The sequence below is a fragment of the Apodemus sylvaticus genome, chromosome 8 (assembly GCF_947179515.1).
Source record: "Apodemus sylvaticus chromosome 8, mApoSyl1.1, whole genome shotgun sequence".
NCBI classification, from domain to species: domain Eukaryota; kingdom Metazoa; phylum Chordata; class Mammalia; order Rodentia; family Muridae; genus Apodemus; species Apodemus sylvaticus.
In genome coordinates, this window is record NC_067479.1 from 99,280,928 (window position 1) to 99,298,652 (window position 17,725).

Here is a 17,725-nt window from a genome sequence, read left to right on the forward strand (position 1 = left end):
AAGCAGTAGCTACTGAGAAGATAGGATGCTTGCTACCGTGTCATTTACCTGCATGACTTCCTCCTAAGATATTGTGATTGACAAGCTCAGATGCTTTTGAAACATTTGCAAAAGCAAGTGTTTTCATAGGTTTGAGCTGTTATAATGAAATACCCTGGACTAGGTTCCTTGAAAACAATAGATGTTTATTTTCACAGTTCTCATCATAGTACTTGATATAGTTTTATATTTGGGGAAGGCTAGTGGTTCACAGATGGCCATCTTTTTGTTGTGTTCCTACATGGGCAAAGAGACAGAGGAGTGACTTGGGCCTTGTTTTGTAAGGGCACTAATTTCATCATGAGGTTTTACCCTCTTGACTATACCACATCTTAAAGGTCTCACCACCTTGAGGGTTAGGATTTCCACTTATAAATGGGAGCATGCGCAAACATTCAAGTTCCCACTAGTGACAAAGAAATAGTGTTTTTTGTTGTCTTCTTGTAGATCACCCTATATTATATGATTTTTGTTACTTATGTGTTTGTCCAGCTGCATGTGTGTTTGCATAAACACGACACCAGAGGCCAACCTCAACTGTCATTCCTTCTCGGGTACTGTCACCTGATCTTGTGAGATGGGGGGTCTTATATTAAAACTGGGAGCTCAGTGGTCATGCTAGGCTGCTTGGGCAGTGAGGATCAGCATCAGCCTATCTCTGTCTTCACAGTGCTGGGATTATAATTGCCTTATATTCCTGGCTGTTAGACTTCAACCTCTGACCTGTTTGCCTGAATAGCACTTTACAGAATGAGCCATCTCCCTAGCACTATATTAAATGATTTTTTTTCTGGTTTCTATAACACTTAACTATCTTGGGACCTTGTTGATTAGGAAGAGGCTGTGAGCAGACACTGCGAATGGGAACTAATCAAAAGCCCACAGCCATAGCCCAGCTATCTCTCTGACGGAATCGTTAGTAGCCAACATACTGTCTGCCCCGTTTCCCTCAGGGCTGGATATAACCCCAATAACCTCTGACTCCCCAGAACCTACTAGAATTATTCATTGCAGCTGTATTACATATATTTGTGTGTGTCTGTGTGTGTAATATATACATATCTATCTATCTATCTATCTATCTATCTATCTATCTATCTATATCTAAAATTTATTAGAGTGATTTATAGGCTGTGGTCCAGCTAGTCCAAACATGGCTGTCTATTAACAAAATGTCTAAGAACCCAGTAGTTGTTCAGACCATGAGGCTGGATGTCTCTGGTGATCTTTAGTATATGCCAGGATCCTGAAGAATTAGGCTCTAATGCCAGCGAAGGAATGGACTTGCAAGAGTGAACAGACAAAGAGCTAAAACTTCCTTCTTTCCCATACTTTACAGACACACACACACACACACACACACACACACACACACACACACACACGCATGCACACACACGCGCGCACACACACACACACACACACACACACACACCATTTATTATATCACACACCCATTCAGCCATTCATGCTTAACTTCTGTTCATGCAACACTATCTGTGTGTGTCCCTGGCTTTGCACTAAGGGAAGGAAATACAAAATGAAATACAGTCTTCCCTGCCTTCCAGCACTGGGCATACCAGTCAGTAACTGTATTTCAGTATGGTGCTAACAATATGAGGAATATAGGGCAGGGGATCTGGTGCTCCCAAATCTATTAGAGTTGGGTGAGGGTGAGGAGAAGAGATGCCACTCAAATTGAGTTTTGAAGACTAAGCTAGAGCTAGATGAGTACCCAGGGGCAGGGGGAACATGCTCGATATAAATTTCTTTGTCCCTGGTGCCCACTGTTGTTTCCTAAGCTCATACTTTGTGCCAGCCTCAGTTGGAGGCACAATGGTTTTGTGGTATGTGAATCCGACATATCTCCTTACTTATGGCATTTTCTGTGTGTGCAAGGAATAGACATTCAACAAACCGTCACCCAGTCATACCAAGCAGTCACAAGTTCAGGTGCCCGTGAGGTTGAAGATGTGTAACCATGGTGCCCAGGGTCCTCCTGATCCAGATGCATGCATCTGGTCGGGGAAGGTTTCTGAGGACATGCTAGTTACTCTTGGGTCTGAAGTGTGACAATGGTGAAGTCAGTGATCAGAGATGGGCATCCCAGATTAGGCAAAACAGAGGGTGAGTGGAAGGCAGGCAGGCAGGGGATGGGCGAGGATGAGGATGAGGGTGATCACAGGGAGCTGAGGCTGAATGAGGGAGGAAGAGCCCCTACCAGTCAAAGTACTGCCTAGAAAGACAGCATGAACTGAGAGGCTGGCAGCTGGGCCAACTTGGAAGCCTGAGTGCCCAGGGGCTGTTCCCACCAGCATCTGGGATGTTCCTACAGCGCCTTCTTCCTCCACACTGGTTGCTTATACGGCAGGCTTATGAGGGCGGGGTAAGTGGCTTGGGCAGAGGTCCTCAGGCATCAGCACCCCTCGCCAGGAAATACAGCTGTAGAATGCAGGGGTTCCTTTAAAAGTACTAAACAGGAGGAGAGGCAAGGTATGGGTTCTGGGCAGTTACCTGACCAGAATGCAGACTGTAGATGTTTCTGCTTTTTCAAACAGAAGCTCTTCAAGAGAAGGAAGCTTTCCCGTGTTGCAGTATCTTCAGTGCCCAGAACATTTCTTTGTACCTACCCAGTGTTACATGCATGCTTGTTTAATAAGCGAACGATGAGTATATCTTAGACATAGTGTGTAGACTAAGCTGAGACAGGGAGTGGGACAAGGTTCAAATGCCACTAGCCACCCTGCCTTCCTCATCCCTGTGGGCCTGGCTGACTCGCCTTTGCTTGCTGAGACCTTTCCTCTCTCCCAGCATGGCTGGCAGAAGGGACAGACTGCAGCCAGGATTTGGCAGTGACTCCAGGCTTCTCCAAGCTGCTGTATTTATCCAGTTGTTATGTGAAGCGCTTCCCATCTGGCCCCCCTGCCAGGGCTGTCTCTGCAGCTAATGCCGGTTCTCCAACAGAATGCACAGACAGACGTCTTTGACAACTACCTGGGCTATTATTATTATTATCCTTATCTTTCTCTTGGACTGACTGCTTGGGTGCCCACCTAAGGCTCTCCCAGGGTGTCTCATTTGGGAATGTTCTGGGTGTGATTTCTGCAGGCAGCTGCCTTTAAGACAAATGCGGTTGGTCTGAGACAACTACATTACCTTTCCGGCCTTCCTCCATTAAATTTGGGCTGCCTGAAATCTAGAAGAGTTGCTACTACAGACTCCTTAGCATCCATTTATGTACCTACTCAGTGTGCCTGTAAGTTAAAAACACCTGGGAGGCATCCAGAACTTTTTTCCCAGTCATGCTTAGTGTTTCAGAATTTTATTAAACGAATGATTTATTGAGCACCTTAAATGCAATAGACACTGTGCCTGGTACTTAGCTTCCAACATCTTGTTTTATTTCCACCGCATCCCTGTGAGGAGGGTATTATTGTATTTCTTCTTCAGGAGAGTAAATTAATGCTTTGAGAGAGGAAACTACATAATTAAAACTTGTCAGGATTTGCATTAGGAAACCAGGCCTTTCTCCTTCCTTTCTTCCGGTGAGCTTGACCTTGGGCCCAGTTGAAGGCTGCCAATGCTAGCTGGTCTTTTTCTTTAGCCTGAGAGCCAGGCAGCCAGATGAGGGAGTTTGAGTGACGTTGCATCTGGTTATAGGATTCCTCTATAGGAATAGGGTTAGACAAGGGTTTGAATGAAAGGAATGAAATGGGTAGAGTCATTATGGAGGAGATGGACCCCAGATCATGCCTCAATTGGTAGTGAGTGTAAATGTAATCTATGGTATTCCAGGGTCTCCTCAGACTGAGCAGCTGTTCTAGGTCCCTAAGTGTTAATTCTATGCTAACAGTGGTCCCTAAAAGGAAGTCCTGCCTCTAAGTATCAATCTTGATATGCCATTTGATAAACCCTGCAGCCTGCCTTTGAAGGCCACTGTCTTTGCAACACACAGTGGATCCATCTATTTTATAGTTTAAGTTTAGATCTTTCTGTGACTCACAGTTGAAAGAGACAGGTAGCGACTTAATATTGATACTTGCATCTGTCGAAGAGTTACATGTTAGAAAGTGCCTTGGACTATCAATCAGAAAGCCTGAGTTTAGGGATGAACTCTGCTACTTACTTAGAGACTTTGAGCATGTCACAAAGAACCCCTCTGACTCTCAGCTTCCTGTTCTGCTAATGGAGGTAATTGTGTCTGTTGCTACTGTTTGTGGCTCTTACTGGAGAGTGATTTTTATCTCCAAGGCAGTGTGTAACTGATGTCTTAAGGGATTTCAGTTACTACAACTGGAGCAGATGAGATGTTATTGGTTTCTAGTGACAGAGCCCAGTGATGCTGTTAACTGTCCAACAGGGCAGAGGTCAGCCTAAAGTGTCAGTGGTGCTCGATTGAGAAACCTTTGCATAAATGATGAAGTATCACCTAGAACTTAGCACACAAGAGAGTGTTAATTGCAGTAGAATAATTGCAGTAGACTTAGCATTAGAGCTAGAAGACACCTTGCTATGCCTTGCCCAGGATTTCCATACTCTACAGCTGAGGCCTAGAAGCCAGGAATATGCCTAGGAATGTGCCTGTAAGCATTTGTCAGGATTCTGATCCCATGTTTCTGGAGAATGCTGCCTTGCCCTTTGTGGTCCTTATTCTCACTGTATCCTGTTGGGGTCTCAAGAACTTTGAGAGTCTGTCTTGTGTTGAAATTTGTCCTTTAAATTATATCTATCATCTATCTATCTATCTATCTATCTATCTATCTATCTATCTGTCTGTCTGTCTGTCTGTCTGTCTGTCTGTCTGTCCGTCCGTCCGTCCGTCCGACCGTCCGTCCGTCCGTCCGCCCGCCCGCCCGCCCCGCCCACCCACCCACCCACCCATCCATCCATCCATCCATCCATCTATCTATCTATCTATCTATCTATCTATCTATCTATCTATCTATCTATCTATCATCCTTAGTCTATGTGTGGCATATGACATGGAGTATATCTAGAGGATAACTTGTGAGAGGTGTCACTCTCCTTCCACTGTGTGGGTCCTGGAGATCAAATGTGGATCACCAGGGTTAGTAGCAAGTGCCTTTACTGATGAGCTATCTCTCTGGCACTGAAATTTCTTTCCACACTTTATATTTGTATTCTGTGGTGTCAGCATCTTGTTATCTTTTCAAGATGTGGATCATGGACACAGCTCATCCTTCCTGCCTGTAGCTCCTGGAGATCAGGAGTCAGAAGGATCTCTTTTCCAAGACCCCTGTTATGTAGGCTCTTGCTTTATAGCTGATCTGGCATAAATAGGTACCAGAGCTCAGTGAATCTGGAGCTTGGTGTGATATTTCCATAGGAGGTGGGAGAAATCTTGTTACACACTGATCGCCTTTCATGAAGCCAGGAGATGGGTATTCAGGGGCAAAGGCCATATATTGAAGCCTTGTGAGAAAGTCAGTGATATTATAGGAAAGGAGGACTCAGTGGGGGGAAGAGGCGAGGCCAGAAAATGCCAGAGCTTCTCTTTGTGGCTTAGGGAGCGGTGATAAGGCTGAAAGGCTATGGAGGGGAGAGATTCAGGAAGTATGCCTGGAGCATCGGGAGCAGAGCAGTGTCTGCAGGAGACCTGTGATATCTGTGTCTCATGGAGATGGAAGAGGAGAGGGAGGATCTCAAGTGGCCATGCTTGAGATGGGGTGTTGGGAAAGAACCGTAAGATGCTGCTCTGAGGAGGAGGGCAGGAAGCAACTGTTTTTAGTGTTTTCTAAGCTGGAAACCTGGGGGAGTATTTTGATTCCCCTTTCTCCATCAAGACTTGTAGGGGAAACCCTTGAGCTATGATGCATGTCTTTGAGGAGTAGCTGGAGCTGGGAAAGTCTCTAAGCTGGAGCTTAGAAAGTCTGGGAAGCCCTCCTGGTCTGGCCAATTCCCTTAAGCCACCCACAGGGTCTAGAGATGCTCATTTTTTGCCCAACTGTCCTTGATGTCCCACACTAGCCCAGCAGAAGGTGGTCTCTTCAGTTCTCACCCTCATATCTACCCCTGAGCCTTGGTCTCTTTTCTTTAGCACGGTACAGCCATTGTCACCATCTCCATCTCACGGGACAAATATAAAACATGACCAGACCGGTAATACTGGAGACTTGCTAGTTACCGCAGAGTATACTGTTACTCAGGGTCTGGAGGCCAGTTCAGGGGACACAGTTGTGTCACTTCATGCATCTGCTTTTCCTTTTCCTCCCTTCCTCTCTCCCTGTTTGTTCCAGTCCTGTCCTTGGGCCAGGAATGACAGCGAGCATGAACATGTGTGGCAGGGTCTCAACAGAGGTTGTCCCACCAGCTGTAACCACCCTCCTCCCCAGTGGAGATTATGTGCAGCTCATGGCCAGTGCTGGCCTGCTCCTGCCTGGGAACTCTGTCCTTGTTCTGGGATCCATCCACACGTCCCAGTAGTGCATTTTCTCCTGGCCTCTAGATATATGTATTGTTTCCAGGCTCCAGCTTGGCTAATTGGACAGACAATTGAGGGGCTTGGGAGGAAATGCTGCAGGTGTTTGTAAAATGTTTCCAGGGAGTCATAAAAATGCCAGGATGTCTTTTTTTATGATGGTTCTTAAGGTCCTGATTTAGCAGATTCTTGTGTTTCACTGTTTCTGCCTACAGGTTATTCTTGCTGAGGTACTTGGACCCCCTCTCCTTTCTAGTGTTGACAACTGTAGACTTAGATTTTTTTCTAAACGTACTTTATTTAGGGTTTTTGAATGCTTCAACATCCTTTCTAGCCCACCGACCAGAGGTAGGGGCAAAAGGTTTATAGGAAGGCTATGAACCTGTTTAGAAGTAGTTCTGCTCTTCACTGTCGGGATATCAGCAGTGCGGTCCAGGAGTAAACATGCATCAGTAGCAGTGGTTTGTTCTAGCAGAAACTGCATGGTTCTGGCAAATGAGCATGAGTCACAGGCAGAGGCAAGAATAAGCCAGAATACCAGGAGGCTTTTTGTTGTTGTTGTTTTGTTTGGCACATTTCTCTTTTTGAAGTGAAGATCATAAAGACTAGCCAACATCAGTGAAGTGTTGCACAGCCAGAGAAGACCAGTGAGGCACTGCACAGCCAGAGAAGACCAGTGAGGCACTGCACAGCTAGTGAAGACCAGTGAGGCACTGCATAGCCAGTGAAGACCAGTGAGGCACTGCACAGCCAGAGAAGACCAGCGAGGCACTGCACAGCTAGTGAAGACCAGTGGAGTGTTTGTTGCACCACATAGCAATGCAAGAACGTCTCTTCACTGCCTGTGGGTTCTACTTATATTCTTTCCAAGCATTATGTGTTCTTTCATGTGTCTGCTTCAGCAAAACATCTTCTCACAAGACAACTTTCAGAAAAACATCACACGACCCAACTGAGTCTCTAAAGAAACCAGAAAGGTCCACTTCAGGCAACTACAATGGAGACATTTTACTCACCCTGGCATATCAAATTGCAGTAAGACTAGGTGCACCTTCTCCTACTGAGGCCATACAAGACAGCCCAGCAGGAGAAAAGGGTCCAAAAGGCAGGCAACAGAGTCAGTGACAGCCCCTGCTCCAGTTGTTAGGGGACCCACATGAAGACTAAGTTGAATATCTGTTACATGTGTGTGTGTGGGGGGCCTAGGTCTATCCCATGTCTGTTCTCTGGGTGGCAGTTCAGACTCTATGAGCCCAGGTTCGATGATTCTGTAGGATTTCTTGTGGTGTCCTTGACCTCTCTGGCTCCTTCAGTCTTTCCTCCCTCTCTCCCACATGATTTCCTAAGCTCTCCCTAATGCTTGGCTCTGGGTCTCTGTATCTGTTCCCATCAGCTGCTAGGTGAAGCCTCTCAAAGGACAGTTATGCTTCTGTCTGCAAGTATAGCAAATAGTGCCAAAGGTTGGCTCTTTCTCATGCATGGGTCTCAAGCTTGTCCAGTCATTGGTTGTCCAATTCCTCAATCTCTGCTCTGTCTTTATCCTTGTCCATCTTATAGGTAGGACAAAGTTTGGTTCTTAGGTTTTGTGAGTGCATTGGTGTCCCCCTCTCTCCATTGGAAGTCTTGCCTGGTGACAGGAGGTGGTCATTTTCAGGTTACATGTCCCCTGTTATTAGGAGTCTTAGATAGTCTCTCTCATAAATTTCTGGGATTTTTGCCTTGTCCTAGGTTTCTGGTTTGTCTCAGAGATGCGTCCCCCCATTTGAGTTCTCTCTCCCTCTGTCCTAACCCTCCTGTTTCCCTCCCCTCCCCTTCCCTAGTTACCTTCCTCCATTCACCTCCACGTCTATTTGGAATGAGATTCAAGCATCCTTAGGCCCTCCTTGTTACTGAGCTTCTTTGGGTCTGTGGATTGTGGCTGGTTATCCTGTGATTTATGGCTAATGCCCACTTATAAGTGAGTACTACCTTGGGTGTCTTTCTGTGTCTGAGTTACCTCACTCAGGATATTTTCTAGTTCTATCCATTTGCCTCCCTCACCTGAAGAATGGATAAAGAAAATGTGGTACAGTTCTACAGTGGAATACTACTTAGCTATTAAAAACAAGGACATCATGAAATTTGCAGGCAAATGGATGGAACTACTGAGAAGTGTTAAGAGACCCTGGCAGAGTAGGGGCAACAGTGTCACTAGCTGAGGGGCTGGTACAAGCCAGGAACAGTGTCAGCCACTATTACACATTCTCTCCTGTGTTCTAAAAACTCATGTGGCATGGGATTGCCCTCGCTGTGCACCAAGTAGACACCAAGGCTCAGAAATGTCTCAGTTTGTCCCTGATTCCACTGTTGCTGGAGTAGGCTTTCGGTCTCCCCCACTGTAACACCATCCAGCATCTTTAGCATTTACTTAACAGTGTACACAGAGGCTTGGGGTTACCTTTGACCCACTACAGCATCGAGAGTAGTCTTCTTAAAGATGAGTCAGACCACTTCTGCTTAAAATACTCCCAATGATTTTATTCTGAGATTAAACTCTGAAGTCCTTAAGGTACAGAGCATGATGTCTTAGTATACGTGGTGATGCTAAAAATGGTTTCTAGGCAAGAAAATTAACATAACCATAATCTCTCATAGCTGCCCATTTATCACCTCCAGCCCCCCGAGAAAAGGTGACCTCATCTTTATTTTCATTTTCTTTCTGAAATATCTTTCACTGTCACACAGACACAGACACAGACACACACACACACACACACAGACACACACACACACCCCTTTGAATATATTTATCTCCAATGTCCTCTCTTAATGCCTTCCACTCTGCCAAAGCCCTTCTTTTATGTCTTTCTGTGTCTTCGTGAGATACTCTGTGTTATGAGAGTTGCCTGCATCAGGACAAGTGGAAAGACATTTATTTGAGCAAAGGGTCACTTACCACTGAGGGCTATCACCCCCCTCCCTCGGCAAGCACTAATTGCTAACAGCTCCTCAGGGAGGGGCCAGTGTCAGAAATCCTTGTCTATCCATGATAGATTATTGACAGGAAAGTCTTGTGCAAGTTTGTGCAGGTAAACTCCAGCTGCTGTGAGTTCTGAGGGCACCAGCCATTCCGTGTTCATAAGACAGCATTTCTCCTCATCATCTTTATCCACTAGCTTTTATATCCTTGCCACAACTTCTTCCAAACACCCCCTGGTCCCTGGAGGGGTGATGTAAATGTTCTGCTTCGGACTGCACACTGAGCAATTGCTTCTTCTCTTCACTTTGACCCCTTATGAGTCAATATAGTCATCACTCTATACTGCAAATAGAAGCTTCCTTAACCAAGGGTGAAGTGAGCACCAATCTATGAGTTATTAATGTAAACATTTAGAAGGCAATTTGACAACATATCTGCTTAGCAAAACATGACTGATGGGTTTTCCTCAAAACTTACAATCTCCCTAGATGTGGGCTTTTGACCACATTTAGCCCTAGCCATGATCTTCCTCCAGTGAAATGGGCTTCAGTTCCAGTCAATGACTGGCTGTCCTCATAGCAGGCATGTCCTTGTACCAATAGGCAGGTCGTGCCTGCCTGGTAAGTATCATAGGATGTAGGGTGCATAGCTAGATGCAAGATGTTCCTATTAGCCTGAACAGCACCCTTTGTCACTGTGAACGCTAGCCAGGAGGGAGGAAGCTTCCAAATAACTTCCAGCTTGGTTTCTCTATCATCTGAAGCTGAAGTTTTCTTCAGCAACAGGGTCTTCCCATCTAGTCCTGGCGTACTACAGAGAGCAACGGCAGTGCTAGCCTGCAGTGGTTGAGGGGACTTTCAGCCCCCATGACCAGTTGTGAAGAGCGTCTTCCACCTTGGCATTAGGATTTCCATGTAAAAACCTACGGCTCTCGAGGCTGGCATTATACATCAACACAGAACTTCCATTCTCTATCATTTTGTCCTCAAGTTAATCAAGCAAGCTTATATTTTGCTTGTCTTCTCTAACTAGACAATGCTCTTTGCAAGTGGCCATGTGGTTCACCATCCAACCTCTTTGGCAACCCCTGGACATTCTTGTTGTTTTTCAAAACAGCCAAACAAACAAACAACCCCCTCCTCCCACACAGACATACACATCCCTTTTAAATCTATACCTTCTCCCCTGGCCCTTATTTTTCCTTTCTTCAGTTTGTTCCAATTTATGTGTTGATTGGGTAGTTTGTTAACTGTGTCCTCAACACTAGGCTATATGTATGGTTTGGCCCTTTTGTCCTCGCAATCTGACAACAGCACCTGCGTGTAGTGGAAAGTCCACCTTGGGAAAGAAGGACTTGCAGAAATTTAAGGATCAAAGGGTAGGAAAATGAAAGCATGAAAAAGGAAAGAGGAGGCCAGATCATTCTGGTAAAACTTCTAAGTGTGAGCATCCAGGAGTGGAGCACCAGCCTGCCAGACAGCCTGGGGCAGGAAGGCAGAGCTGGAAGAGCTTTGGCATCACCTGAAGGAGGCCAGCATGAAGCTCTTGGCCAAGCTTCCTAGCAGCCTCTGGGCTTTAATCAAAAGCTGGGGGGCAAGGCAGCCCTTGTGAAGTTAGCGTCCATGCCTCCAGCTGGTTCCAGATTCTCCTTCAAAGGCGAATTCACAGGGGCTTTTCCCTGGAGTGGCTGCAGTTCATGTCCTTCACTTGCGTATTTCAGGGCACAAAATAGAACAAAGTGAAACAGACCTTGACTTTGTATCTACATGGCCAGCTCAAAGTATGAGCTTGAGGAAGCTGGTCAGACCCGCCAAGGTGGAGGGGGAGGGAGATACCCTGTTCACAGTTGGCTGATGGTGGCTCATGCCTCACAGAGACTGGCCTAGAATATGGAGCCTGTTAACTAGTTACCAGTTCTCTGTATTCATGGGCTTCCATCAGCAGTGGCCCACCAAGACTGACTCGTACCTTCCACACTGTTCTATTGCTTTAGTGGAGCCTGGGGGCCTTCACTTGAGGTTTCTCAAGCTATAGCTCATCCTGGAGGAAGTAAAGAGATAGCTGTTTTTCCTGAGTCCCACAGTGGCTAAAACCAAACAAGTGTTTATATGAGCATCCTTTCTTGGGTCCTCACTCAAGTAGATTCACATCTTCCAGAGCAGGAAAGTCATCGGTACCCTGCTTGTCTTAGTCCCGTTTCCATTGCTATGATACAATACCTTGACACAAGCCACTGGGGAAGGAAGAGCTTATTTTGGCTCACAGTTGGTTACAGTCCATCAGTGCAGAGAAGTCACAGAGAATGGAACTTGTGACATCTGTTTATACTGCAGTCCAGAAGTAAGGAGCAGTGAATGCTTTCCCTCAGCTCACTTTCTCCTTTATGCAGCCTGAGATCTTAGCCTAGGGAATGATTCCGCTGATAGTGGAGCAGTCTGAGATCTTAGCCTAGGGAATGGTCCCGCTGATAGTGGGGCAGCCAGAGATCTTAGCCTAGGGATTGATGCACTGATATTGGGACAGTCTGAGATCTTACCCTAGTGTCTTAGTCAGGGTTTCTATTCCTGCACAAAATATCATGACCAAGAAGCAAGTTGGGAAGCAAAGGGTTTATTCAGCTTACCCTTCCACACTGCTGTTCATCACCAAAGGAAGTCAGGACTTGATCACTCAAGCAGATCAGGAAGCAGGAGCTGATGCAGAGGCCATGGAGGGATGTTACTTACTGGCTTGCTTCCCTTGGCTTTCTCAGCTTGCTCTCTTATAGAACCCAAGAATACCAGCCCAGGAATGGCACCACCCATAATGGTCCCTCCCCCCTTGATAACTAATTGAGAAAAAGCCCCACAGCTGGATCTCATGGAGACACTTCCCCAACTGAAGCTCCTTTCTCTGTGATAATTCCAGCCTGTGTCAAGTTGATACACAAAACCAGCCAGTACACCTAGGGAACGGTACCACTGATAGTGTGTAGGTATTTTTACTTCAATTAATCTAATCAATACATTTCCACACAGGTATGTCGACGGCTATTCTACTGGCTGACTGTAGATCTCATCATGTTGATGATTGAAATTAATACTCACCATATGAGTTTCCAAATGATTTCCTACTTCTATTAAGAATCAGAGGCAGGATCTGATACCTTGGCATGACACCCCATACCCAGTGTTCATTACAAGGGCCTCAGAAGACAGATTCTCTTTATTCTGCTTATTAACACCCCCCCCACTACCCCCTCACTCCAGGACTTCAGGTAGGATATGGATTTGTTTTCTGGGGAGATGAAGGAACAGGGAGATCTGTTTGCTAGTCAAAAACTACCTAGAGCTGACCTGCAAAGGAGGACTTGGTTCTCTCCTGTGTAATCCCCAGCAGGGATATACAGAAGAACTTTCCTGCTAAGAATTCAGGATATTGAATCAGATAAGATTGTCTATGTGACCTTTGATGATTCATTTCTCGGCTTAAAAGCTCACTTTCTCATCTGTTCTATGGAACTAGAAGTTAACTAAAGCTCCTAACGTGCATATCCATTATTCACAGTAGGTTTGCAAAAAGAGAAAATGTTATCAAAGATAACTCCCCTAAGTAACTATTGTTAAGGTTCCTATACTTAAATGTTGAGCACCTGCTTTGTGCCTGGTAGTCTTCTAGGAGCTGTAAACACAGGGGTGAGAAAGATGGACTTGACCCTCTTCAGGTACCATGGCTTATAAAGGGCAGATGGGAATATTTACTTCTGTAAGTTGGTGAGAAAATTGAATTGTCACCAGCTCTAAGTGAGTCCCGGGTTCAGAAGGAGAAAGAGCTTAGTGTTCTAGGAATCAGGCAGCATTTGAAGGGAAATGAGGTCAGCACAGCTTTGTTCCCCACCTCCCTCAAGCATAATGGGCAGTCATCAAGGCTTTTAAGTAGGTTCTGCCATTATCAGATTTGTATTCTGATTGAAAAGTTCATTCCAGCTGCTGCATGGCACCTCGAAGGGAGTGACAATTGTAGAAGATTGAGGACCAGCAAGGAGGCCACCGAGTTGTTTTGGCAGAAGGTGAAGGTAGCTTGAAATAGGGCGCTGATAGATGGGTTCTCTGCATGCCCCCCTATGTCCTTCTCTGACACCTGCAGACAAGCAGCTGCCTATACCCAGGGCATCAGTGCACTGGCCTCTGCTGTAGATCGAATTGTACTCCTCACTGTAGGATATGCTGGAGTCCAAACCTCTGTACCCCAGCATGTGACCTCATTCGGAAAAGGAACTTTGCAGATTGTAGGTGATAGTGAGGTCATCAGGGTAGACCTAAGTCACTTACTGAGTTTGGGAACTGAGACTGGTGTAACAGAAGATGATGTGAAGATAGAGAGGACGGTGACATCTCCAAGTAGGGAAGAGAGGCTTAGAATCACTCTTTCCACCCTCAGGGGATCTGGCCCCACTAATCCTAGAGCTCTCACTTTCACCCTGAGAGCTGTGAGGTCCAAGCTTTCTGTTGCTTTGACCTCTAGTCTTAAGTACTGGAGACTCCAGACTTAAGTACTGTAAGTATAGAAGTCTTGGTAGAAGAACATGTCCTCATCTCTTGTAGAAGAGTTTTGGGGATGGATTTCCAGCCTTTTAGCATGCACAACTAGGTCTCATTATCCTGATGTGTAGATCACAGGTGTCCTGATGATGTTAAAGAGCTTGGGTTAGGCCATGGAGAGCCAAAAGCACAGGGTTCACATCTCTCCCTCTGTCCATCCACAGTCTTGGTCCTGAGCGCATCAGAAAGCTCTACAATGACCTTCTTATGTCTCTAGACCTCTTTAAGAGCTCATCTCTGACTGAGAGTGGTTTTGTACACCTGAACTCTCAGAACTTGGGAGACTGAAGGAGAAAGGTCAGAAGTCAAGGCCAGCCTTGGGTACATAGTGAATTGAAAAGTATTCTGGGCTACACGAGACCCAGTTTCATAATAGAAAAGTCTCCTCACAAGGTGCCAGCTCTTATCAAAGATCCTTTAAGAAACTCATATATGGAGTTAAGAGAATGGGGCTCTGTCATTCATTGGCTTTCTAAGACACTGATACATGCCAACCTTATTTATTCGTGAACTGGAGCCACTGTTCTTGAAGGCTAATGTGAGGGTTTGGGGGAGGGTCACACAGCTGGCAGGTTGTGACCTGTGCACAGGTAAACAGATGAGTCGGAGCTGGCCTTCCTCATTGTGTTGTTCATAGGTCTTCCTTACAGGGCTGTGTTCTTCTAATTTAAAAAAAAAAAAAAAAAAAGATTGTCCGAGCTAGAGCTGGCAGGACCAGCTCCAGAGGTTCATGGTGATTCCAGCTTATAGCAGAGTTCTGCAAATGTTTGGTTTCTTCTTGAACTTACTGCTCATCATATTTGGAAGACCATCTTTTGAGATTTAGGGGCTGTCTGCCTCTCTTCCCCAGCAACGTGATGGATGTAACAGTGGCTTTTCCTTTCTGCTCTCACTGTAGGAAGGGCAAACCCATTAATTCTGGTGTTTGCATAGTTGTATTCCCCTTTGCCAGGCCCTAGTTTATTATGCTTTATTTATGTTGTACCAGTTGATTAAATATGTTCTTTGTGGCAAGCTACCCCGGTCCCTTTGGAGGAAATGTTTCTGAGTAAACACAGTGACTTCAGGCTTTGGAAAGGACATCTTTGGCTCTCCTGGATGCTGTAGACCTCAGATAGTCAGAGGTTAGTGCAATGTCCTTGTATCACAAATGATGTTGAACCTGAACCCCACCAATATGAGTTTGGGACATTTCTTTGATCACCAACTAGAGTGGGTGGATACTTCTCGGATTGTAATGCTTTGTATAAATTCCCATTATGAATAGAAGAACCCTGCTACCCCATGTTGAGTTTTTCTGGGTTTTTGGAAACACTCCATTTCTGTCTTGCCTGTTATATCAGGAAATTTGTGAGACCTGAGGAAAAATATTATGAAGAGTTTGGGCTACAGAGATGAGGAGGTCAGCTGTCCCGGTTCTGCCCTGGAGCAGCTATGGGTTCTTAGGTCATTGCTGGGACATGGAAACTTGAGGCCATCTCTGGGATTTCATCCTGGAGTGGAATGATTTACGTACATGGAGATGCCTTGATGAAGTTAGCAGGTGCATCAAAATTTCTGCTAAGAAAGTGAGTACCTAGATGAGCCAGAGTCTGGAGATTCCTTCGAGCCAGAGGAGGCTGAGAGAGAGCCATTTTTGCAGAAATCCAGATATAGGCTTGATAGGCATCTCATAGAATTAAAAATTAGTATTGTTATTTATTATTATTCATTTTAACATCCCAACCTCAGATTCTTCTCCCTCCTCTCCCCTCAGTCCCTCTCTCCACCTTTACTCTGCCCCTCCCTATCAGCTTTCCCTGTTTCTCTTCAGAATAGGGCAGGCATCTCAGGGATATCAACCAAACATGGCATTTCAAGTTGCAGTAAGAATAGGCACTTCCCCTTGTTTTAAGGTTGGGCAAAGCAACCCAGTATTAGGAAAGGGTCCCAACTGCTGGCAACAGAGTCATAGGCAGCCCCTGGTTCCACTGTTAGGAATACAATACAACCAAGCTGCACAACTGTAACAACCAGGGGGCCTACATGAGACTGACTTAGGCCCTTTGCCTCTTTTTAGAATTTTATATTTATTTCCTCTAGGATAGCAGGTTCAGTCTCTCTTCACCTAGGATGGGGCCACCTCTGCTCCTGTGGACAGTGATTCATCATTGGCTGACCTAGGCCACACTAGAATTTGTGATATATCGATGAAGCACCACTCAGAATGGTGATTCATTGAAATCAAAATGCCTAGGAGAAGACAGTCCTGTATGGGGATAATTGCTGTAGAAATGATCACAGTTTGATCTCTGGTCATTTTGGTTTTACTTGAAAACAAAAACGAAAAACTAATAATCAAATTAAAGAAAATAAATTCATTTATGCTAATAAATAAGAGACCAGAATAACACAGGCATGTTCATAAGAAAAGCAAGGTGCAGAAGGCAGAGGCTTCGCTTAGACATACCCGACCAGCAGTGGAGAGCTGGTGGGAACAGAGTGGGCACCTGTGTCCCAGCCAAGTCTTCCTCAGGCTTCTCATAGACAGCACAGCCTTTCTAATGATTGCTTTTTGGAAGATTAACAAATATGTTGACATTACCTGGCAACAGGAAAACAGTCACTAGTCTCTTTTGGACAGCACAAATTTTGGTCAGGGTGGTCTCTGAAGGGCCATGAGGACTTGGTGGGCAGGGCTTCGACTCCTTGATGCTTAGTTGGAAGCTTTTTACCAAAGCAATGGACCAAAACGTTGGTTCCTGGAATTTGGGGTCTAGGGTAGCCATTCAAATCTGGACCTAGCTTACTTTCCACGGAAAAGATACTCAGTGTCTTCTGTTTGCAGACACTAGACTCACTCCTTGATTGATCCCAGTGGCAGGGGCTTCCTCTGCTAGATTTCATCAAGCATCTGAGACTTGTTTGATTTTTTTTTTCCTTTATGATGGAGAGTAAGATGAAGACTTTCTTTGCTTACACCATAAAAATGGATGAGAAGAAACAACCCCCCTGGACAGGGAAGGTAGAGTGGAGCTCAGAGAACTGAGGAGAAAGCCTGTGGGGGCATTTCTTCCCCTAGACCTCTATAAGGTAGACTTTCTTTTAAAGATCCCTCCCAATACCCAGTACTTTTTTTTTTGGAATAAGAGAAGATGCTTCTTAGAAGTGAAAACATGGTAGTAAATGTGGGCAAATGGCCCTCATACGCAGAAGATGATGGCTGCCTGAATGGAGAAGAGGGGAGTCAAGGATGTCTGGAGGGTCACTGTTCCTTCGATGGTGTACCAGCTCACCAGCTAATGCATAAAACCAAATCGGGATGGGGCTCTTTGAATTTATTTATTCCCTTAGTGATGAGGCTACTAGTTTCATCCAAAAGCCGAAACAATGTATCGAGGTAACAAGGTAAAATCTGACATGGAAGAGCTGAAACCACTTCATTTAGATTCTAAGGGGCCAATTGCCATGTTTGTGCTATCATTAAACGCAGCAGTAGTGCTTGGCATTTACTGTGCTCTAGCTGCTTATTAGACACAGCGCTAAGCTTGTCTTGAATGCCATTCCGCTTCATGCTCCCCCATAGCAGAGGCACGGTGAGAATCTGTTCTTCAAGGAAGGGAAACTAAGGCTTGACCTTTTTGTGAATTTCCCTAAGTTATGTGGCTTAGAAGACTAATTAATCATTATATTATATTATACAGCAAATTTTAATTTCTTCCAAATCCA

The 17,725-nt window shown here is 45.3% G+C and overlaps 1 protein-coding gene across 1 annotated transcript in view; it reads left to right on the forward strand.

Annotated features, from left to right (window-relative positions):
* Nucleotides 1–17,725, forward strand: part of Grid1 (glutamate ionotropic receptor delta type subunit 1) — a 749,675-nt gene that overhangs the window by 339,027 nt on the left and 392,923 nt on the right. The gene's annotated exons all lie outside the window — the stretch shown is intronic.